Source organism: Lagenorhynchus albirostris, chromosome 13 (genome assembly GCF_949774975.1).
Source record: "Lagenorhynchus albirostris chromosome 13, mLagAlb1.1, whole genome shotgun sequence".
NCBI lineage: Eukaryota > Metazoa > Chordata > Mammalia > Artiodactyla > Delphinidae > Lagenorhynchus > Lagenorhynchus albirostris.
The window spans coordinates 51,176,023-51,201,217 of NC_083107.1; the positions used below are offsets into that span (position 1 = coordinate 51,176,023).

Genomic DNA, 25,195 nt, shown 5'->3' on the forward strand with positions numbered 1-25,195 from the left:
CTCCAGCTAGACTATAAATATCTTGAGGATAGAGAATATCATTTACTCTGTGTCTCCAGCATTTATCACAGTACCTGGTAATAGCAGTCACTCAATAAATGTTGTGGAACTCAACTGAACTTTTACTGAAGAAACCTCCTTGACCATCAAACACTGCCCCACTTTGAGGAGATGGAAAAACTTCAGTTAAGTCTCCACTACTCACAACTGCTCTTTGTGTGAGGAGATTCTTCTATGGAGGGAATGCTAAGAGCTGCTATTTCTGCATCCAGGCTGCTAAGAGGAAAGAGTGGAAAGCAAAATAGACACAGAACTAAGAGGCTAGGGGCATCTCAGGTGAGTTTCTGGGAAATTTCTGGGAATGAAGAGAAATTATTGGACAAGATCAAACTTTTCCAGGCTGTGGAGGGGCAGGCTGGAGGTGTCGGTGCTGCCATGTCCTGGCGGTGGCTACCGGAGCGGCAGTCTTGCGGGAGACTGTAGAGCCGGAGGTGGAGGAGGTGGGGCTGCCGCTGAAGCCAGATGTGGATCTAGTGCTGTGTACCTCGGAGGGAGAGCATCCAACGGGCCTGGAGAGGAGCGCCGACTGCAGGTCTCTACTGACCTTAATGTAAAGATGAAACCTGATGAAACGCCTATGTTTGACCCAAGTCTACTCAAATAACTGGATTGGAGTCAGAATACAGCTACATTTTCTCTAGCCATTTCCCCAACACATCCTGGAGAAGGTTTGGTTTTGAGGCCTCTTTGTACTGCTGATTTAAATAGAGGTTTTTTTAAGGTACTAGGTCAGCTGACAGAGACTGGAGTTGTCAACCCGGAACAATTTATGAAATCTTTTGAGCACATGAAGTAATCTGGGGATTATTATGTTACAGTTGTGGAAGATGTAACTTTAGGACAGATAGTTGCTACAGCAACTCTGATAATAGAACATAAATTAATCCATTCCTGTGCTAAGAGAGGAAGAATAGAAGATGTTGTTGTTAGTGATGAATGCAGAGGAAAGCAGCTTGGCAAATTGTTATTATCAACCCTTACTTTGCTAAGCAAGAAACTGAACTGTTATAATATTACCCTTGAATGTCTACCATAAAACTCTGGTTTCTATAAAAAGTTTGGATATACAGTATCTGAAGAAAACTACATGTGTCAGAGGTTTCTAAAATAAAACCTTTAAAGAAAGACATCTGTCAAATGAGCTGATGCAACAAGGCTACACTCTCTTCCTAGAGTTAAAATATTTTGTTGCTGCAATCCAGTGACCTCCATAAATACTGGATTGAAAAAAAACACTGTAATACAAGTATAATGACATTTAGAAGATTACTTTGGGCTGGTGAGACATGCTGAGTTTAGATTACAGATGAAATTATTAAGGGGATGATTTTTAACCAAAGGAGTATATTTTTAACTTGAATCTTTTCTTGCATTGTATTTTTCTAAAGTTCGGCTTTATTTCTTAGTAGTCAGTATAGGTAGTAAGAAGTTATATGTCTGCTATCTGTACTGCTCATTAAAAAAAAAAGCATACAGTGAATAAGGCTGTTTCTTATCACATTCATAAAATTAATATTTTTTTCAAAGAAATATATCTAAATACCACTTAGGGGTGTATCATTTCACATATATTACGTGAAATTGGATGTTAGACATATTATAACTAAATGTAGTTCAGTCCAACATTTGCTGATCCTAATACTATACTGGCAAACCTGGTGAGCCTTTAAAATAAGGAGAAATGAAAATTAACTTCTTATAAAATGTGACAATTTAAATGTACATCTAAAAGTTGATATAATTCTAATGTAGCTGAAGTACCACCTGTCTTATATGTGAAATATAATTATTCATTTGTTTAAAATATCTAAGAGAAATATAAGCTACTTTTTAACAGTGAATTAGTAAATCCTGGCATATTATGTATTTCTAAGCTGATTTCTCATTTTTCCAGGGGTGTCCAAGCCTCTCTTCTAAGTAACATTTTTATGAAAATGGATTACAAAGTTGAGTGGAGTATTTTAAAATGTATCATACTGCATTTATTACATTCTTAAAATGTTGATGGAAGCTTTTCTATTTAACGTGATTATAATGGTACTATTATTCTGGTCACTATCCTTTTTTGATTTTATTTATTTTAATTATTTTTTTAAGTTGAAATAAGAATTAGATACTTCACTACTGGTTCGAATCTTTTACATTTCAGGTTACATTAAACCTGTTCATATGAATAGTCTTTTGTTAGAAAACAAACAAACAAACAAACTTTTCCAGGCTGTGGAATTACCCAGACCTCCAAAGAATGAGGGACTCTTGCTGACATCTAAGTGGTACTGTTTCAGTGTATCTAGGAACTCAAGGCAGAGTGGTTTCTAAGAAAGGAACCTTGTACAACCAGTATGTTGAACACACAGGACTTGTGGGTTGTATTTGTCAAAGCCACTTTATTTTTGTCCTCCATTGACTTTTTAAAAATTTGAGGTATAGTTGACATACAATATTATATGTTTCAGGTGTACAACATAGTGATTCACAATTTTTAAAGGTTATATTCCATTTATAATTATAAAATATTGGCTATATTCCGTGTTGTACTATATATCCTTGTAGCTTATTTATTTTATACATAATAGTTTGTATCTCTTAACCCTCTAACCCTATCTTGTCCCTCCCTCCTTCCCTCTCCCCACTGGTAACCACTAGTTTGTTCTCTATATCTGTGAGTCTGCTTCTTCTTTGTTATATTCACTAGTTTGTTTTATTTTTTAGATTTCACATATAAGTGATATCATACAGTATTTGTCTATCTCTGTCTGACTTATTTCACTTAGCATAATAATACCCTCCAAGTCCATCCCTTCCATGGCTCTTTTTTTTTTTAAAGTTTGTGTCTACATTTTTTAAAATTAATTAATTTATTTATTTTGGTTTTGTTGGGTCTTTGTTGCTGTGCGCGGGCCTTTCTCTTGTTGCAGCAAGCGGGGGCTACTCTTCGTTTTGGTCCACGGGCTTCTCATTGAGGTGGCTTCTCTTGTTGCAGAGCATGGGCTCCAGGTGTGTGGGCTTCAGTAGTTGCAGCACGTGGGCTCAGTAGTTGTGGCTCGTGGGCTTAGTTGCCCTGCGGCATGTGGGATCTTCCCGGACCAGGGGTTGAACGCATGTCCCCTGCATTGGCAGGCAGATTCTTAACCGCTGTGCCACCAGGGAAGTCCCCTTCCATGGCTTTCTAACCACTTCCAGTGGGGGTCAGGATGGTCTTTTCCTGGCCATGTGTAAAAGTCCTGTCAAGCTCATAAATTTTTCTGTGCATCCTTAGGTAAAAGTCCAGGGGTCACTTTAAGTCACAAATGTGGACTTCATTAATCAATGTTTAAATCCTCATTCAAAGATAATATTTCTCTCCCACTCCCACAAAGCTAGGGTCAATGGCAGGTGGGCGGTCTGCAGCCTTGGAGGAGGCTGTGTTCAGTTTCTTCTCTTTCTTACTCTCTTCCTCCTCATCTTGCTGCTGCTTCTGACCTTTAAGGTTGAAGTTGGAAAAGGAGCAGAGGGAAGGGGGATAGGAAAGTTCCTGGTAGAATGGATTTATAAGTTCTACACCTGAGGACCCATAGATTCCTGGCAGATGTTTAAAGCTGACTCCTAGGGGCTTTCATGGGAGACCCCCGGGAGATTCCCCTTCTGGGTTCCTCAGACCCAGCTCCCTCTCCTTCTGCTCCTCTGCTTCCCACAGCCTCTGCTGCAGCAGTTGCCTCCCGGCCTGTAACGGCTGAGTCTCTTTTGAGAGACTGGCCACCCTGCTGGTCAGGCTTCACCCCAGGTGGACGTTGCCTCTGCCCCCTCCTCATCTGGTCCCCAGAATTCTTGTCTCCTTTGACCTGTACTCTGAGGGTAGAGCAGTTCATGCCCAGATCCTCTTCTGTCTGTCAAGGCTGCTTAGCTTTCCAGGGCCAGCCAGTGGCGGCAGAGGCCACATCAAGTTCCTGCAATGGTCAGTCTCCTTGAGGCCTCTCTTACTAGACTGGAGTGGAGGGACCAGGTAACTCCTTAGATTTTCCCAAAGAAATCCTCCCCTCAAAATCTGCCCCGCTGCAACCTTCTCTTCTTCTGACTCTCCTATATCATCTTTCTGGGTGAGGGATTCCCTAGATGAGAGGACCAAGAGACAGGTAACCAGATTTTGAAAATTTCCTTTGAAGATCTGCATCTTTGTGGTCCACTCACACCTTTGATGATCAGTAACTATCATATCTTGGCATTTCAATCAAAATTTCCCACTTAACATCCTTCGTTGTACTTATTTGTTTTTTATTGGAACAAAAACATCATTATTTTTTCTGATTACAAAATGAATGTATGCTTCTTATAAAATTGAACTAATACATAAATGTAAAAGAATGTAGTGACCCAGGGCAATCCCACCTCCCAGAGGTAACTCAAAGGTAGGATTTTGCTGTGTAGCTTTACACGTTTTTTCTTTGACACACTTGCACTCTTTGTTAATAACTAAAATGGGATTGTAACATACATGAACTCCAAGGAGCCTTTTCCCTTCCACCATAAGGATATGTAAGCCCTCCCATCACCTATATACCTAAAAGTATCTTGGAGTGAAATAGAAGAAGAGAGAAAAGCTAAGAGACTGAGCAATTCCCTGGATAGACTGAGGATCTAAATGGACAGCTTACATTATTTAATTAAACTGTGATTTACTGGAGTGGACTAAATTTAGTTTTCTCTCACTTTCCATCAAGATAGCTGCTTTAGAGGAAATAAGATCAGTTGTAGAAAACCAAAGGGCTGCATTTGTGTTTCATACTAGGGAGTATCCTGTGAATTTTCAAATTCCTACTACAAATGAAATTGCTGGGTTGGACAGTATGCACCTTTTCAAGGCTTTTGGTGAGCATTTCCATTGTGAGAGTATACCCTCTCTTACATTTTCCCTATACCCTCCTAACACTGGATATTTACATTTTTGCCAGTCTAATAAGCCAAAATTAAGAATTAAGCCTTTCTTTGATTTGTAACAACGTTGAGCAAATTTTGCATTAGGTTATGACACATGCTAGTTATTTAGGCAATACACACTCTCTTTGCCCAACTTTCCATGTTGATTTCCCAATAATATCTTAGTTAAGTTTTGCCCCAGGCTGTTTTTAAAGAATCCAGGCTAAAACAAGTGGGCTCCAGAGCAGACTGTGAGAGGCCTGTTCCTTCCCCAGGCCCCAGGGTATAGGTGGGCCCTGACAGGAGTAAAGGCTGAAGGAGACACTTCCCCAAGGGAGTTTGAGAGGCCACCATCAGGGCTGCTTCAGGCCTGATCAGTCACCCTCCTCCCTCCTAGGAGAATCTGCCCCACTCATTCATAGCCCCAAACTATGCCTAAGCAGGTCATTCCAGGCCAGGGAACCTTGTGAATTTAGATACGAGTGACCACAAGACAGAAGAGGGGGCTCCTGCTCCAAGGGAAGCCAGGCCACTCATGGACCAATTAGCTGTTATGGATGGCTTGACACACAAAAATGGCCTAAACCAGATTCTTCTTCCCAGGGATTTCAGATAAGAAACCCAGAAAGAATTTGCTTGTAAACTGTGGAACTAAAGTTGTAAAGATAAGGAGGTAATGAACTGAGCCCTGGGCAAGCCCAAACCCGGCTGAGTCGGCAGGGAGAGGAAGATAGGCAGAGTAGAGGAGCTGTTCCCCCTGACACAGGAACCTCTCCCTCCTGCAGCTGGGCCTCCAACCTTGGAGCTGCAGCCACCCTGCCTGACTCTGAGAGCCAGGGGCTGCCCAGCCATCTGCTGTCCAGTCCACAGGAAGACTACAGTGCCTTCAGCTCTGCTCCAGGCTCACATTTTCTTGTGTCCCCAGTATTTATTTAGTTAGTTGGTTAGTTGTGCTGGTGTTAAGTTGCTGCAGCTTGCAGGCTCCTTAGTTACAGCTTGCTGTCTCCTTAGTTACGGCTTGCTGGCTCCTTAGTTGCAGCAGGTGGGCTCCTTAATTGTGGCACATGGGCTCCTTAGTTGTGGCATGCAAACTTTTAGTTGCAGCATGCATGTGGCATCTAGTTTACTGACCAGGGATCGAATCCGGGCTCCTTGCATTGGGAGCGTGGAGTCTTATTCACTGCGCTACCAGGGAAGTCCCCGTCCCCAGTATGTACATAGATGTGGTCTCCGTCCATCATAGGTTGCAGGTGTAGATAATACATACCTCGGATCGACTCTGCATTGGCCTCGCCAAGCCACTCAGAACACCAGAGGAAAGGTTTTGATCACAAAGGGTAAAAAGTATGTGAGCATTTCTTTTATTTTTTTATTTTTGGCTGCATTGGGTCTTCGTTGCTGTGCATGGGCTTTCTCTAGTTGCGGAGAGCAGGGGCTATACTCTTTGTTGCAGTGCACAGGCTTCTCATTGCGGTGGCTTCTCGTTGCGGAGCATGGGCTCTAGAGCGCAGGCTCAGTAGCTGTGGCTCATGGGCTCAGTAGTTGTGGCTCACAGGCTCTAGAGCACAGGCTCAGTAGTTGTGGCACACGGGCTTAGCTGCTCCGCGGCATGTGGGATCTTCCAGGACCAGGGCTCGAACCCGTTTCCCCTGCATTGGCAGGCAGATTCTTAACCACTGCACCACCAGGGAAGCCCATGAGCATTTCTTGAAGCATTTTGAGCAGATATGGAGCAAGTTTATAAGGACCTTCCAAGAAAAATAAGACAAAGTACACAATAGCATTTTACAATGAACTCTCTCCTTAAACTTGGATGGGAGAAAGTTTATTAAAATCCTCTTGGCAATTCTGGTAATAAACCCAAAGGACGGCATCTAAAATGGACCTGCTTTAATCTCCTCTTCCCCCACTCTACCTCCAAACAGTAAAGATTGAGCCATCAATCAGTATAGAGAGGTTCATGTAAACACTCTGCATGGTTCTTTGCATGTAAGGCAGCCCCTAAAATCTAACATTCTTCCAGAAGGATCAGAAGGATTCAAACCTTTACCCTTTTCTGAAAAAGAATGCTCTGTCAAAAGAAGTCCCTTTAATTTTAATACATTCCTTTCATCCATGTCAAGGGTGGTGTGAGTGTACTGTTGACCCTGAGAACACTTATCCTAATTACTTACAAAGAACAGTGAAACAACTGATGACTAAGCAGAGGGTTTGAGCTAATGCTTGGAGTAAACACTGTGGCTGGGAAAACTCCAGAACAAGTAACTACCTCCGTTCATGCAGCGGCTGCGATGCTGGAAAGTAACGTATCAATTGAAGTTTTGTAAAATTAAATATTATTAGAAAAGCAGAAATGATCATCATAAGAAATGCCCTCTATATGAAGGGACTTTTATAATGTGAATAGTCAGGCTGTAACCTATAGTTTATTGGGTTTGTTTAGCCAATGGCTTGTAAGGATCCTAGTTTCCTGAATCAATTCCCAGGGGCTCCAGCTCAACACTCACCTACTCTGTAAAGCCTTCCCCTCCCACCTGGGTTTTAGAATTCACTTTCATTCATCTCTGAACTCAATTTTAATATTGTCTGTGTCCTACATTTCAGCTCTTTTGGCTTTCAATATTCAATTCCTACAATCTCTCTCTCTTTTTTTTTAACGAGGTACAATTTAATACATTTTAAAATGCTTCTGTTGCCTCGTCCTTCTTTTCTCTATTTCTATCATTGCGTTCTTCAGTATATTTATAATAATCAGAATTTCAGGTATAGGTCAACAGGTGTCACTATGATAAATAAAATTTTAAAAGTTTACCATTCTTTTAAAATTGACTATCAAAAGGTACAAACTTCCAGTTATAAGATAAATAAGTACTGGGGATGTAATGTACAACGTGATGTACAACTGCTGTATGTTATATGTGACAAGTTGTTAAGAGTTCTCATCACAAGAAAAAACATTTTTTATTTCTTTAATTTTGTAACTATATGAGGTGATGTATGTTCTCTAAAGTTATAGTGATAATCATTTCACGGTATATGTTAAACGAAATCATTATGCTGTATACCTTAAACTTATACAGTGCTCTATGTCAATTATATCTCAATAAAACTGGAAGGAAAAAAATACTAAGTAGATAGGAAAAACTTTGATTAACTGCTTCATTCACGAGTCTATCCCTTCATTTATTGTTATTAAAACTGTGTGAGAGATTGGGTGGAAAAAAGAAAATAATTATTAATGTTACTTAGAGAAGATTAAACCGTAATGGTGGGAATCTGGGGGAAAGTCCGGAGAAAAGTCAGCATAGGAACTGGTTTGTGAATTGCCTTTTTCCACCAAGTAAGTCAGTTGATATAGTCAAGTTAATTTATTCTGAGCAGACATGTGTCAGCATTTTACTGAAAAACAAGTGCAGTGTACTGAACTGACCTGTATTTTAAAAAAGTACTGGAAGCTGATTGGAAGCAGCCCAGATCCCTAAAGGCCAGTTCACAGAAGGATCAGTTAGTTCAATGTCCAAGCTACTCCCAATTTGCCAAATGTGTGATTTACCAAAAACTTAACTCTTGAAAATATCCAATGAATATTCAGGTATTTTTTACGAGTATCACAGGGAATATGTGTTATTCAGGATAGTCTTCAAGATATTACTGTCACATATTCTAATTTAAAACATTTGTATTCAATATGTTCTATATTTTTCTTCGTGTATATGAATATATTCCATAAATATATTCACTTCTGTTTCTTTCAAAACACCTTAAAATGCTGGTAAAATAAATAAAGCTTTCTGTTCATTGGAAAGCTAAGCTCACAAGAAAGTAGGGAACATTCTCAGTGGTCACAAAACTAAGAGGGAGTTAAATTGTGGGGTAGGGGAGAGCGGGAGTCAGATAAGGTGAGGCGGAGACCTCCCTGGGGTTTACTGTCTCAGGATCCAAGGATTTTGAGTTTTAATGGACATATAGCAACAGAAGAGGCCTTGGGTTAACAAGAATGAAGAGATAGACTCGATGCTTTCACATAAAGTTAGAACTCTGCAAGGGCTGTACCTTTGGTGAAAGCAGGTACCAGAAACAAAACTGCAGAAATGCACAAGGAAACAGAGAATCTCCTGGTTGAGCCTCTTGATTTGGTTAAAAAAATTTCCCCTGAGAATTTAAAATTATAGTCTGCCCTTACTCAGGTCTAGAGTTCAATCTTATACTACCTATAGAAACCAGGGACCCACAAGTTGAAAAATTAACTTAAAAATGGATACCAAGCAGATAGAAGCAAATATAAAATCTCTTTGAAAGGAATATACTCTCCACTAGGACCACACAGGATTCCCATAGACAAAACCCCACTAAAGATGAGCTCATCATCGAAACTTACAAAATGCAGGAGGAAATAATCACCATGAGTGAGAACTGAGAAATTCTGAGGAGGGAAGTGGTATGGACCTCGCCTAACATGGTAGCCTTGGCCTGGCATGAATATTCCACAGTTAAAATCTTCAAGTTGTCAGAAGAATCTGTCAGTGGCTGAAATTATTTCCTTTGTTTAGCCTAAGCAACCCGTTCAGGAGCACACTTCACAGACTAGACTCTGCTAGATGACAGCTAATCAATTAGCCTCCCCCCACCCAAATATCAAATGGAAAGAATCCAAAAACTTACTGTGCTTAGAGTGTCTGTAGTTTTTTCTTTTCTCTTATAAAGCCCCCCCCCCCTTTTTTTTTTTTGCGGTACGCGGGCCTCTCACTGTTGTGGCCTCTCCCGTTGCGGAGCACAGGCTCCGGACGTGCAAGCTCAGCGGCCATGGCTCACGGGCCCAGCCGCTCCGCGGTATGTGGGATCTTCCCGGACCGGGGCACGAACCCGCATCCCCTGAATCGGTAGGTGGACTCTCAACCACTGCGCCACCAGGCAAGCCCTATAAAGCCCTTTTTGTTGACAACAGCCTAATGACTATTCTCCTTAAAATAAGCAAGTATATCATTTGCATGCAGATAACTAAATGTCTCTGAGGTACGCTTTCACAGAGTCAAAAAGAATAAACACAGCAGCAGGACGAGACCGCAATAACTTCAGATAATATTGAACAGAATTACCAGACTATTACAAAACCAGGTTTGTTTGCCCCACTCTGCAACAAGCCAAACACTGAGACATGGAAGTCTGCAGCAGAGAAAGGGTTTATCCACGAGACAGCTAAGCGAGGAGATGGGAGAACAAGTCTCAGATCCGCCTCCCTAAAGGTGAGGGGCTTGGGATATTTACAGGATAAAGAAGCAGGGTGGTCTGAGGCATGGGGAAAGGGTGACGTAATCAGTGTTCTGCGCAGGTGTATCTGAGTTACATGCTTCTTTATGAGACACGTGTTCAGAAAATGGTGGCATTAGCATGATCTGATGATGGAGCTTTTGTCCCTCTGACAACAATAGGTTATCCATCCGACACTTGCACAGGCCCAGTTGAATGGTCAGTGTGCTTGGCCAGTTTGAACTGGGCAAGACTAACTCCATGTTCCTGAAAAACAACTTAAGAAACCATTACTGGGACTTCCCTGGTGGCGCAGTGGTTAAGAATCTGCTTGCCAATGCAGGAGACACAGGTTCGATTCCTGGTCTGGGAAGATGCCACATGCCACGGAGCAACTAAGCCCGTGCGCCACAACTACTGAGCCTGTGCTCTAGAGCCTATAAGCCACAACTACTGAGGTCGCGTGCTGCAACTACTGAAGCCTACGCACCTAGAGCCCATGCTGCGCAACAAGAGAAGCCAGTGCAATCAGAAGCCTGCACCCTGCAACCAAGAGTAGCCCCCGCTCGCCGCAACTAGAGAAAGCCCACATGCAGCAATGAAGACCCAAGGCAACCAAAAATGAAACAAAATTTTAAAAAATTAAAAAAATTTAATAATAAAAAAGATAAAATAAGAAACCATTACTATAGCGACCCATATGTCAGAGGTTTTATCTGGAGGGGGTGGTTAAAGGAATCTTATGATATATTGCCCAGGCTACAGTGAAGCTTGGAGCGTATGCAATTTTTTTTTTTTTAACATCTTTATTGGGGTACAATTGCTTTACAATGGTGTCAGTCTCTGCTTTATAACAAAGTGAATCAGTTATACATATACATATGTTCCCATATCTCTTCCGGAGCATATGCAATTTGCAAGAACAATTAAAGCAAGCTTGATTAGTGAAGGCAGGTTACAAGTTATTATTTATTAAGCAAGTTATAGTTCAAGGATTCTAATTGATGACTGCCCTCAGTTTCAAGACTATTAAAAAGTATGCTTAAAATAATTAGACTTATCCCTAAGTATTTTACATTTTGGGATGCTGTTGAAATGGTATTTTAAAAATTTCGTTTTCTACATGTTCATTGTTAACATACAGAAATAACATTGATTATTGTATATTGACCTGCAGCCTGTGGCCTTGCTAAATTTACTTAATAGTTCTATTGTAGATTCTTTAGAAGGATTTTCTATCTGCATGATCATGTCATCTGTGAGTAAAGACCATTTTCCTTTTTCCTTTCCAATCTGTGTGGCTTTTATATATTTTTTTGCAGTGGCTTAAAGCTCTACTAAAATGGTCGATAGAAGTGCTGAAGGTGGACATCCTTGCTTTGTTCCTGATGTTAGGGGCAAAGTATTCGGTCTTCTGCTACAAGAACATTAACTGTGGGTTTTTGTTTTTTAATATTTATTTATTTATTTGGCTGCGCTGGGTCTTAGTTGTAGCACTCAGGATCTTTGTTGCCGCATGTGAGATCTTCCTCGTGGCATGCGGGATCTTTTCAGTTGTGGCATGCGGAATCTAGTTCCCTGATCAGGGATTGAAACTGGGCCCCCTGCATTGGGAACACGGAGTCTTAACCACTGGACCACCAGGGAAGTCCCAACTGTGGGTTTTTAATAGATGCCCTTTATCAGGTTGAGAGACTACTTTTCTGTTTCTAGCTTGCAGAACATTTTTATTATGAACAGGTATTGACTTTTGTCAAACACCTTTTTCCCCCATCTTTTTAGATGAGCGTAAGATCGCTTTTCTTATGATAATGTATTTATTTCTTTATTTATATACTGAAGGAAAAGAGCTCGAACCTGAAGTTTTATGTACAACACAGCCAAATTTTCATTTCAATGAGAGAAAGTAATAAGAACATTCTCAGGCACACAAGGCCTCAGAAGTTTAACACACAAAAATCCACAATGAAAATACCTTTAAAAGAAGTGTTTATGTAAGAGAAACAAATCCAGGAGAACCTTCAAGAGATATGAGATGTCAGGGTGATCAAATATTTTGATAAATTTATTGCTGTTTAAAAAAATTAAAAAGCTAAGACTAAAGAAGAGAATGTTTATCCAAAATAACTAATGTCAAAAATTCCAGGGGCTTCCCTGGTGGCGCAGTGGTTAATAATCTGCCTGCCAATGCAGGGGACACGGGTTCGAGCCCTGGCCTGGGCAGATCCCACATGCCGCGGAGCAGCTAGGCCCGTCTGCCACAACTACTGAAGCCCGCGTGCCGTGCTCCGCAATAAGAAAAGCCACTGCAATGAGAAGCCCGTGCACCGCAACGAGGACCCAACGCAGCCAAAAATAGAAAAATAAATAAAATAAATTTATTAAAAAAAAAATTCCAAACAAGAACAACATGATGGGGGAGGAGAGGGAGACAAAAGGGGTATTAAAAAATGCTAATGCATTTGACTTGTTAGAAGGGAGGTACATATACTTAGAAGTTTAAGAAACCAACAGTTGTGGGAATTTTCGTCAGGAGTTAAGTGTTCTTTGATAATAGTCAGGGATGGAAGAAGTGGGGTCATTAAATACAGATGGGTATCATTCCCAGCACCCCAGTTTATAGTATAGCTGAAAAAGAACATCCCAAGAGAAGCCAGAATTCCAAACTTTTAGCACCATGTTTTGCCCTTATCAGAAATATGAATAAGAGACGGAGAAATACAAAACCCTACCCCACTGCCCAGATTAAGCAGGTTTTACTGACCTCAGTATTTTGAATTGCCCCCTTTGTGGTTATCCTGAGGTTCTTATACCCTGGGACAATGCATCTTAGTAAGATTCAGGGTGGCATTTCATTGTTTAAAGGGGGGAGGGAACATGACTGTGAAAGGGACAAATGGTGTGATGTTCTAAGGCAGGTCCTTATCAGGCAGGTCAGTTTTCATGGAGTGCATAGAAAAATGGACAGGCTGGTAAGTAATCTCTAAAACTACCCGTGCCTGAGCACCCTTGGAATATCTGCATGGACCCTCTAGTACTCATGCTCTGTATGAACAGTGATGGGTCATTATGAATGAATGGAGAATTTTTAAAAAATTAATTTAAAAAGTCACCAACCCAGAATTTAAAAATCTTGCCTCAAGCGAGTCAGTGCCTCTAAAAATGTCCTAAAAGATCTCTTTTGTCTTAGAGCTCCTGAACACAAGCAGCTAAAATTCAGACGCAGTGTCTGATACTGTGGTAATCTATATTATAACGTAAGATGAATTTACAAACTGTCAACTTAAAAAATGCACAATGGGCTTCCCTGGTGGCGCAGTGGTTGAGAGTCCGCCTGCCGATGCAGGGGACACAGGTTCATGCCCCGGTCCGGGAAGATCCCACATGCTGCGGAGCGGCTAGGCCCGTGAGCCATGGCCACTGAGCCTGCACGTCCGGAGCCTTGCAGAGCCGGTATATATATATATTAATTTTTCAGCCGGGAAATACCTATAGTCAAGCATACATCTTCGTAAAAGATTACTGCTAATGACAAAGAATAGATATCTATGTCTGGGAAGATGCAAGAATTTGGGATCACTGAAATTCTTCCTCAAATGTGCGTCTTAATTATCTAGGGTCCCGTGTATCCAAAGCACAGACTGTCTCATCATGTTTTTCCCATCGGGAATTCTGCTCAGGGTGCACCGCTGGTGGACAACTATAGTGGGTTACGACTTAACCCTTTGTATAAGGGGATGAGTGACACCCTTTGTTCTTTTTGTTTACAAAACGAATTCTGTCTCTTACGAGAAAGTTATGGCATTGATGAAGAACATATGGGACCTTGGGAATTAGGATGGGGGAATCTAGGTGGATTTCAATCTGAGTACCTGGCATTCCTAAAACTCACTGGGTCTCCCTTCCCAGTAGAGGCAGCTTCTTCCTTCCATCCTCTGATCCCTTGCTGGTACTCTCTATTAGCTGAGCCAGCAGGAAGCCAGCTGACAGGGAAGGCTAGGAAATGCAACCCACTGGGGTCAGCCTGCTTGTGATGCAGAACACAAGAGGGGAAGAGTGAGGAATGGCTCTGGAGGCAAATACGCCCAGGACAGGACACCCCTGTGCTTTCTGCATGTGCCACTGATGTCCAAAGTTCTGCCATGGCCTCTCTCTGTCAGGTAGATCTACTTTGCATTTTCCTCATCCCAGGTCTCATCTGGTGTGCTTTGCTCTCACACTAGCCCTCTTGGAGGGCTTTGGAAGTCTTGCCTCCTTTGGCTAAACCATGCTGGGGGTTGAGGGCTTGAGGGCTTGAGGATGCTCTCAGGCCCATCTTCCTAGACATCACTCTCAGAATTGCTTCTCCATTGTTCAGGTTCCATACTGGGCCCCACGGGGCTTGCCACCTCCTGGAAAACACCCAAGGGAGGGCTTCCCTGGTGGCACAGTGGTTGAGAGTCCGCCTGCCGATGCAGGGGACACAGGTTTGTGCCCCGCTCCGGGAAGATCCCACATGCCGCGGAGCGGCTGGGCCCGTGAGCCATGGCCGCTGAGCCTGCGCGTCCAGAGCCTGTGCTCTGCAACGAGAGAGGCCAAAACAGTGAGAGGCCCGCGTACCGCAATAAAAAAAAAAAAAAACACCCAAGGGAAAGTGGGGACTCTACCGTGGTCTCCTCTCAAACCTAACCCAAGTCATGAGCCATTGAACCAGCTTGGGATCATTTTTAAAGGGATTCTGCCCAAAAGAGTATCTCTTGGACAGCTGGGGAAAACCAGACATGGAGAGAGGACCACGAGCCTTCCAAAAGAGAGGTGCTACCCATGTCAGGGGGACTGCAGTGAGGGGTTCAGCAGGGGAGCCACACAAAGGCACTCAGGATTAAACATCAGTCAGATGGAGTGGGGAGAGCAGAGCCGTAACAACCTCCTTATCCCCCTTACTCTCCAGTCCATCCCCTCACCCAACCCTAGTGTGGTCATAAACAGCAGCTAGCGAGATGGGGAAGAGTTGGTGATAGAGAGAGAGGAACTTGGTATTTTATTAGACAACTTTCTGTTCTACTTTTTTCTAGCCACATCCATGTGTAACTTAGATGCAAAAATTTTTTAAATTAAAAGTCATGAAATGTACATTAACCATTGTATATAATCAAATAATTATGCAGACCGTACCACTCTAAATGAACAATCTCCAATTTCAACTGAGCCTTCAACTCAGGCCAGGAAGTCTTCTATCTCCTTTAGGCAGCTTGCTTTCCCAGATACACAATGATGATTTCAAACTTTGACCCACTCAATCTACCTGCCCTTCCCCCAATCATGGCTCTCTCAGAAAATAGCTATGCCTCCCACATTTCAGGCTAACACCCACCTGGGCTTTGTATCCATTCTCTCCTGCCTCCTCAATAACCTTGTTCTTTCAGTTTTGTCCATGCTGCTCTTTACAGTCTCATTTTTGCTGGCTCCTTCCCGAAAGGATTTAAACATGCACAAGGCCTTCCACCTTAAAGACAACACTTCCGGATCCTGTGTCCCCCTCTAACTACTTTCCTTTCCCTCTCAGCCAAGCATGAAAGGCTTGCCCATACTTGCCGTACCCAGCCTTTCCCACCAGCCACTCACCACCCACTGTATGTTGGCTGCTGCCCAGCACTCCACGTAAACTGCTCTCTGAGCCCCCAGTGACCTCACACTGATAAATCCAGTTCACATCTGAGTCCACATCTTGCTGGACCTCTGTATCACGTGAGAATGCTTTGGATTGCAAGTAACTGTCTTCGAGTGGCTTAAACAAATAGCAGTTCTCTGCACATAACAGGATATCTGGAAGTAAGCAGCTGCTGGTGTTGGTTCAGTGGCCCACGGTGTTAGGGCAGCCTTTCTAAATTCTCTCCCACTTCCGTCCATGATTGAGGATGACTGCTGAGACGGTACGTCCCCATTCAGGGCTGGAGGAAGGGGAAAGGTCTGCACCCATCACTTGTTTCTTTTATCAGAAAAGCAAGATTTCCCAAGTTCCCCTTCTGTCTCATTGCCCAGAACTATGTTACCTAGCCATCTAGCTGCAGAAAAGATGGGGAAGTGAGTGTTTAACGTTTTTTAGCCTTCATTGTGGAGACAGACAAGAGAGAAGGGTGTTGAAAATGGAAACTGGGCTACCACCGACTCAAACTCATCCGCGTTGGCCCGGTGTAGCTCTTTGGTTACCTGAAACCCATGCGCATCCCTCTTTCTCACATACACATCTGCCATGCGGGGAGCTCACTCCATAGAGGAGGTAATCCTAAAGTCCCAGCCAGCTCCTACATACAGCTGGGAGTCCAGGTACTCTGTGTACTGTGCAGGCCCCTTTCCGGTCCAGATGTGGCTTCTCATGGTTGGATGATTTAAGCTAAGACAAGTTCATTTTCCGCTAAAATGAGAAAGATGGGACATACCAAGTGTTGGAGAGAATGGGGACCAATAGAACTCTTGCTGGAGTGTAAACTGACACGGCCACTTGGAAAACCTTTTGGCACTACCTAATATAGCTGAACATCTGCATTCCCAGGAGCCAGCAGTTCTACTCCTAGGTTAATACCTGACAGAGACCTGAACAGTTGTGCAAGAAAAGACACGTTCTACAATGTTGAAGTAGCATAATTTATAACAACCTAAAATTGGAAACCACCCAGATATCCACTGACAGTAGAAGGGGAAAGAGAATAGCATACAGAGATGAGAAGGAATGCTCTAAAGCTACACACTATGAATGAATCTCAACATAATGTTGAGTAAAAGAAGCCATAGATAAAAGAGTACGTACTGTGTGATTCCATTTACAGAAAATACAGAAACAGGTAAAACTGCTCTGTGGTATTAGAAGTCAGGATAGCAATTACCTTTTAGGAAGAGGGTGGTGCTTGGAAGGGAGCACAGGCGGGTCTCCTAGGGTGTTGGTAATGTTCTGTTTCTTGATCTGGGTGCTGGTTATATGGGGGTGTTCAATTTCCGAAAATTTATTGAGCTGTATGCTTTTCTGTATGGGTACTTTTGTGTATACTATTCTGAAATAATAGAAAAAAAAATATTTACATATATGCCCCTGGTTCCTGGCACAGAGCTTCTAAAACACTTGTAATTTCACAAGTGATAAGAAGCATCTTTCGTTCTAATACTTGGCCTTTGACCCTGGTTCCAAATCCTTTGGAATTTCCTTGGTGATAGGCGTGTCCTTTGTTCTAATATGGTGACCCTTGGTGGGCCCCTGGATGGCTTCAGGATGGATCTGATCACCATAAAGACCAAATCATGATTAGACACTTTGAGCTTTTAGCTCTACCCACTATCCTCCAAGAAGGGGAGAGGGACTGGAGATTGAGTTAATGATCAATTACGCCTATGTGAGGAAGCCTCCATGAAAATCCCAATAGTACAGGGTTGGAGAGCTTCTGGGTTGGTGGAACACATCCACGTGTCTGCAGGATGGGGCACCCCAGCTCCAAAGGGACAGAGGCTCCTGTGCTTGGGACCCTTCCAGACCTCACCCTATGTATTTCTTCATCTGACTGTTCATCTGTACCCGTTATGATATCCTGTGTTATATAATAAACTGGTAGATGTAAGTGTTTCCCTGAGCTCTGTGAGCTGTTCTAGCAAGTGATCAAATCCCAGGAGGGAGTCATGGGAGCCTTCAATTTGTAAAGTCGGACAGAAGTCATGGGTAACCTGGGGACCTACGAATTGTGCTTGGCATCTGAAGCGGGTGGGTGGCAGTCTTATGGGGCTGAGCCCTTTACTTGTGGGGATTGTACTAACTTCAGTTAGTGTCAGAATTGAATTGCATTGTAGGACACTCAGCTGGTGTTGTAAGGAATTGCTTGGTGTGGGGAAAAACCACACATCTGCTGTCAGAAGTATTGTGTGTGTGAGTAAAGGGAAACAGAAGTGTGTTTTTTCTAAACAATCGTGCATCAATAAAATGTAAAAAAACAAAACCAAACAAAAAATACTGGGAAACACATTCAATGCACAATGTGAAAAAATAATAAATACTTCCTTTCAGAAAAAAAGAATGGAAAATACGTAGTATCCCCCAGTCAGTGGCAGTGTATTAAGTTCTTGTTGGGAAATCTGGCAGCCCTTCCCTTGTTTAAACAGGAACAGACCAATGTTGACCAGGCTTGAGATTTTAGGGACACATGATTGCCTCAATCATTTGTTAGGCTTCTGGTCAATTCCATACATGAGTAATCACAATCAAATAACTTATCTAGGGAGTCTTTAAATGGTTTTCTAATGAAAGATTATATTTTCCCCCCAAATAATTAATATATTTACTTGATTTTTTAAAAATTAAAGCCAAACAAAAAGATATAAAATGAGGTCTTATTCTCACCTCTGTTCTCTTTCAGTAGTTTCTTGTGTATACCTCAAATGTTTCTTTCTGCAAAACAAGCAAAGCCAACTATTAGAATATTTAAGTCTTCTAGGGGCTGGTATCTGTGTGCTTAATTGCAGTGGAGACAATTCAAAACACAGCAGGTACAGAAGCCACCTATAGTCCATCTTTGCTACCTTGGGCCTCCATCTTCTCTCCTGATAAAGCTGCCTCTTCCCTGTCTCCATTTGTGCTGGCTTCAGCTTGGGTATTTAAAGAAAATTATTTATTTCAACCCAGCAAGTCTCCAAATTGTGGGACTCAGCTAATTTAGGTTGTAAACTGCAGGTAAGATGTTCCTTTCCCACCAAGGCCTTATTTTCTTTAATCTCTGCTTTCCAATCAGTTATCCCTAATCTGGATTTGCCACTCTCTTGAAGGACTTTGCTGAAAGCTACTTAAAAAAGGAAAAAAAAAAAAGCCAACAGTCATGAATGTTCTGTATCGTTCCTGAGATTTCTCCCGCAATACAACTTTGGATGGCATGTGGGTTTTTCCCAAGGTCCAGCAAGTGACAGCAGTTCAACAGTTTAACTACTGCTTAACATGTAGGTCACCAACTTTCCATTTGGAATAGAGTCTTTACCACTGGCTACCTTAACCTTCTGTTAGCCAATTTCACGTTTTAGTATCTGTTTTTCTTGTGTCCTACTTCTGGTACCAAGTTATTTGCCTGTTAGGAATGGGTTCAGCTACAAGTTATAGAACGCTCACCTATAAATGGCTTAAACAATTGACTCACGGACTAAAATGGGGCAAGAATGAAGGTAGGTAGCAGATGATAGTTTCCTGGATGTCAATTATACCTCAATAAAGTTGAGGGGGCAAAAAGGATGGCTCCTCGAGTTTGGCTTGAACAACTAAATGGATGGCAGTGATAGTCACTAAAATGGGAAAAACAGAGAGGTACACGTTTGGGGGTGAAAATGAATATTTTGGTGGGCCAAGTTAAATTTGCGATGCCAGTTAGACACTCGTGTGGAGATGTCAAGTAAGCAGTTGTTTAGAGGAGTGAGGACTTACAGGCAGAGGTCATTGTTAGAGATCTACCTTTTGGAGTCATCTGCTTGCAAATGGCAGCTAAAGCCATACGACCAGATGAAATCACAGAAGGACAGTGGGTAGGGAGACAAAGAAGGGGACTAAGGATAGAACACTAAGCACTCTGATATTTACAGGTTGAGCAGAAGATGAGAAGTCAGTGAAAAGAACCCAAGAAAGAATAGTCAGTGAGGTAGGAGGAGGACCAAGAGTACATGGCATCAGAAAACAAGAGAAGAACGTGTTTCAAAGTGGGGATAGCTGACTGTGAGGAATAGTACTGAGAGGGCAAGTAAAAACAGAGGAGAAGCACCACTGAATTTGCATGGAGATGTAGTTTCAGCAGTGTAGCGGGGAAGAAACCAGAGCAAGATTATATGATCGTGGGGATGGGCTATTAGAGGGGGAGTAATTGGTGATGAGAGAGAGAGAGAGAGAGAGAGAGAACAGAGGATAAGATCCATAGAAAAAGTGTAGGCGTTGGTTAAATAGAATGAGAATGCTTTATCCATCAGACACTGAGCTTGTTGAAGGAAGAGATCATATCTTGTTTGTATTTGTTTCTCTGGTAACTCCTAGCACAGTGCCTAGTACCTAGGAGGTACTCAAGAAATGTTACTGAATTAATGAATAAATGAGCAAATGGTAGAATGGATGCATGGCAGAGGGAGGGCTGAAAAATGAACTAGATCTATAACTAACTCAAACTTCAGGGGAAGGAAAGGGGAAGGAGCCTGGAATTAATAGGGTTTCTTCTATTCTACAAAGCCCCTGCTCTCTTGCCACAAGGTCAGGGAAGGGAGGAAATAAAGATTTCTGAACTTCACTGGAAAAACAGTACCTTCTCTGGGCTATTAAGCTATTAAGTGATTCTTGATCCTAGACCATGTTTTCACCATCCATGTTTATGTCTTCATTCTGCCAACACATAAAAAGATAGGAAGCCCGGGTGCCTTGTTCTCCCAGTTCCCAGACACCCGACATGGTCCTCTCAACCAAGTCCCTGCATCTTCTTCAGTCCCTGGCTGAGACTCCGGCAGTTTCATATTTCCTGGGGTTATTTGGAATTTTTCCTTAGAGATGCATCTTACCTATCTAAGGATCAGTATATCCGAAGTACAGAAAGTTTCCTGTTTTCCTCCATCCTGAATTCCCCTCGGGGCACACTGTTGGTGGTCAATTGCAGTGGCTAATGGCTTGATCCTTGTAGAACTGGAATGGCACGCAACATTTTTTTCCTTTACGCTATTATCTTTCTTCCCAACTTGCAGTCAGAGGAACCCAGGAACCTGTAAATGTGGAGGTGGAGGTGGAGCTGAAAGCCAGTTTTGACACCCGCTGCATCCGCTTTCGCCACCTTAGGTCCTCGCCCTACTACGTCCCTGGGGGCTTCCGGGGTTGCCTAGCAACCTGCGGGGACTCTGGGGGTTCAGGTGGCCCAACCGAGTGTCGCCCTCGGGAAAGTAGGCAGAAGAAACGCCTCCGCCCAGCCCTTACTGGGCCTGAGCCCGTTACACGCGAAATCAGCCCAGCAGCCCGGCGCCGGGCAGGGGCGGGGCCCGCGGCGCCAATGGGCGGGCAGAAGGGGTGCGCGTGCGCACAGCGGGACGGGGGGGTGGGGCGGGGCCGAGAAAAGCGTTCTGAGGACGGGTGCTGGTGAGGCTCACGCCGTAGGGCTTCGTGTCCGGAGAAGGCTGTTTGGCAACTGCTAGCTGCGAGGGTGAGTGAGCCAGGGAGCAGCCGCAATCTGGCTGCGGCCTGTGAGGCCTGTGACCCGACCTTGGAGGAGGAAGTCCGTGGGACGGCATTCAGGGGTCCGCAGCGGGGCGGGATCCCGGCGTCCCTTTGGGGGTCTCGGGGCTTCTGGCTCAGGTTGGGAGGCAGGAGCGGCCTGGGTGAGGGTATCGGACCCCAAGTCGGTCCGGGAAGCTAGCTGACTAGGAGCAGAGCCTCTCCCCCGGGGCAGATGGGCCCGATCAGGGCCAATCTCTGCCCTCTTGGAGACCTGCCGTGGACCTGCGCGCTGGCCTGAGTCGTAGCTCTCCATCTGCTCCTGTACCCCATCTCTCTCTGGGGGAGACAATAAACAGGTCCTGTCGGGCGGGCGAGCTTGGCCAGGCCGTGCCAGGGGAGTAGGGAGGCAGGGGGAGCTTGTATTCCCCTCTAGTATTCCCTGTCTGGGCATGGCACCCGCCATCCACCCAGTTGCCCAAGCAGAAACCTGGGCATCATTCTCACCTCCTACACTCTTTACCCACCCACATCGATTTCATCACAAATCTCTCTGGGATACACCCACTTCTCCACGCCCAGTTCCTGTGCTCTAGCTAGTTCAGGCCACCTTCATCTTTCCCTTGGACTACTCAGTAGCCTCCTGACTGGTCCCCTGTATCCCTTCTCCATCCTCTGTAGTTTGTTATGTAGTGGAAAGCCAGAGTGATGGTCTTAAAACAGAAATCTGATCACGTCACCAGACCCCTCTCCCCATTCCCTTATCGCCCTTCCATGGATTCCCATTGCTCTTATAACCTCTTGAACAGGGCTTACAAGGCCCTTCGTGACCTGTCCTCTTTTTACTTTAACTCATCCATCTCCACTATACTGTGTCTTCAACCATATTGAAAGCTTTTTATTTCCCAGATTGGATCAAGTTCCTTCTAGGCTTAGGTGTTTGTTACATTATGTTCCCTCTACCTGAGATGCTGTCCTTTAGCACCTTGAAAGAAAAATCATCCTTCATGCATTAACCCAGGTGTGGGTTGGGGCTTCTGTGGTACCCTAGGGCTGTTGCGTGAACTGGTCTTTCTTTTCCAGCAGGCTGTAATCTGTGTGACAGGAGCCTGTCTGGTTCACAGCCCTTTCCTTAGAACCTTGTGCAGCACCAAGCTGTTAATGAAGAGTGTTAGCTAAATGTATAAATGAAGCATGGCAGCTCCCTGGGCTCCCCAAATGAACAAAGAGATCAAGTTATTAAATGCCTGCTTTTTCAGAACCAGTTCTCAATCCCCAACCCATGTAGAGCTTTCTTTGCCTAGGAACCTGGTTCTTTTCTTGCTTTCAGTCCAGGACCATGGTAGTTTTAAATGGGGAAATGCCAGTCAGGTTTTTCTTTGGCATCACCTCTGGCTAGAGGATGTGTGGCTGCTTTGAGGTTGATTCTCAGCTGAGGGCCCCAGCAGGAGAGAACAGTGGCTAGCAGCTGCTGTGGTTTTTAATGGGAGGAAAGCTCGCTGCAAACTCTTAGGTGTTGGTAAGACAGAATGAGCGTGGGCCTGGCCAAACCACTGGTGGGACGTTTCCAAAGGGAAGTTTTTTTTTCTTTTTTTTTTTGGCGGTACGCGGGCCTCTCACTGTTGTGGCCTCTCCCGTTGTGGAGCACGGGCTCCGGACGCGCAGGCTCAGCGGCCATGGCTCACGGGCCCAGCCGCTCCGCGGTATGTGGGAACCTCCCAGACCAGGGCACGAACCCGCGTCCCCTGCATTGGCAGGCGGACTCTCAACATCTGCGCCCAGTTATTTTTTTTAGTGTAGTCAGATCCTCTGTGATAGGGAACAACACACCTAGGTTGCAGGATCCACTGCCCTGATTCAGAGTGAAGGTGTGCTCTGCCAGGTCAGCTCAGCACTTTGTAATAAATTCACTAGGGTAAAGGAGAAGCAGAAAATAGGTTCCCTGTCTTCAGAGAGGGAGAGAAAAGAGAAAAGCAAACGGAGCACAATATGTGACCATATGTTAAGGCCAAGTGAGTGTGAGAGACTGCAAACTGAGGTCAGAGGAGGGAACAGTTGGTCTTGGCTGGGAGAACACAGAGGTGACATTTGAATTGGGCCTGGAAGGAACAGGGAGGACGGACAGGTGGAACCAGTGGGAACAAATGCTCTGGGACTGGAAGAGGCTGCTGGAGCTGTGAGGGAAGCCCAGTTACAGTCAGGGCACTGCGGGAGCTCCCTACCATCAGTGGTCTAGCGCTTCTTCCCAGGAATGACGCTTCTCCTTGTGAAAGGTGTCTCAATGGTTGTGTTCCACTCTCTCAGAAATCTCTCCTCTGGATTTTTCTCCAGCCTAGCCTTTAATTTCTCAGAGGCCAGTGAGCCCAGGAACTCCTGGGGCTTATCTGCCAAGCTCTTTGCTTATGGCCTTGAGCTAAGTAGTTGGATGATGCAACTTGTTCTTGCGGTGGAAGGGACTTGCTAATGTTTCCTTTTCAATGTGAGTGGTTTAATTTGTTAAGTGGCAGTCAGATTCCCTGTGCTCCTGTAGCACTTGTAGGTGGGAGTTTCTCTTCTGTGTTTGTAGATTTGTCTTTTGTTGTGGTCTAATGGTTAGAAACCTGCCACAGCAGACCAAAATGGGCTAAGTCCAAAATGTATGGTTCTTGACCTTTATCCTTTCTCCTATGAAGAGGGGATAATTTGGACTCAAGCACTGGGTTGCTTCTTGGTGTTATTTAAATAGAACCTCTCCCCCGCCTACCCCACCCCTATCTGATATACTAAGTATCCAACCACATAGTTATAGGAAACGGTGCCATGGGTCCGATGACCACTCAGCTTTTCTATCTGATAGATGCCTCCAAAGCTAAGTTTCATCCTCAGTTACATTGACATCAAAACTTGGCAGCATTATCTGTGAAGGTGGTAATCGCCCCCAGCTCCCGAGGACCGTGGCACACAGGCTGAGAATCACCAGCCTCTGTGCGGGCACTGTGCCCAATGCTGGGCATGTGGACGCAGTCCCCGGCCTCCCAGAGCCCAGTTCCGCAGGGGGTACTGAGAGGTAATCAGGCACGTTCAAGGTCGTGTGCACAGCCGTTGTCAGCGATGGACAGGACCCTTCTGAAGGGAATCACTTAGGAGCATATGGGAAGAACGCCTAAGCCAGACTTGGAATTGAAGAAGGCTTGCTGGAGAAAGAGACATCTAATGCATATGAATCTGAAAGACTTGGGAGGAGCTGGCTTCCCCCTCTGGTCCCTCTTGTCCCAGAACTCTATGGTGTGTGGTCAGAACAAGTTGTTCTGCTCTAGTTGGGGCAGTCTCTGCTGAGAGTAACTTGAGACCTTGTTTTCTGGTACCAGGTACAGTGACAGTGGCCTCATCAGGGTCTGGACACTTTTATTTGGTAAGATTGGGATGTAGTTTCTGGCTGTTCCTGAATTATTTTGTAGAGATGAGACTTAACTGGAATCCCCCTTTATATTCCATCCATATAGTCTGGAACAAAATTATGGGATGAATTGCATTAAATACATATTTGTAAAGACAAAACATGTTTATAGTAGAAATTTTAGAAGCAATAGAAAAGTAAAGAGAAGAAAAAATCAAAATCACTCCTGGGGACTTCCTCTGTGGTCCAGTGGTTAAGACTCCGAGCTTCCACTGCAGGGGGCGTGGGTTAGATCCCGGGTCAGGGAACTAAGATCCCACATGGCATGGGCAAAAAAAAAAAAAAAAAAAAATCACTCCTAATCTCATAATTCAGAAAATAATCTTTGTTAATAGTTTTTAGTCATTGTTCTGTGTATGAGAAATATACATACATTGTTTTGGTTT

General features: G+C 43.9%; 1 protein-coding gene, 1 long non-coding RNA gene and 1 pseudogene across 3 annotated transcripts in view; 2 read left to right on the top strand and 1 right to left on the bottom strand.

The window, feature by feature from the left end:
* The window catches only part of MCFD2 (multiple coagulation factor deficiency 2, ER cargo receptor complex subunit), a 43,534-nt gene that overhangs the window by 12,572 nt on the left and 5,767 nt on the right, over positions 1–25,195 (top strand). Inside the window, exon 1 of one of the 2 annotated variants that reach the window (XM_060169829.1) lies at positions 21,262–21,362. The exons of the other annotated variant lie outside the window; for it this stretch is intronic. The gene's annotated coding sequence lies outside the window, so the exon portion shown is untranslated. Of the gene's footprint in view, positions 1–21,261; positions 21,363–25,195 lie in introns of those variants that run through there. 2 annotated transcript variants of the gene reach the window in all.
* LOC132531429 (glucosamine 6-phosphate N-acetyltransferase-like) lies at positions 491–2,195 on the top strand (annotated as a pseudogene).
* On the bottom strand, positions 16,978–21,180 carry LOC132531783 (uncharacterized). Its single transcript, XR_009544218.1, has 3 exons — positions 20,734–21,180; positions 18,560–18,607; positions 16,978–17,228 (listed from the first exon to the last, which is right to left on the bottom strand). It is a non-coding gene; the product is annotated as an uncharacterized LOC132531783 (long non-coding RNA).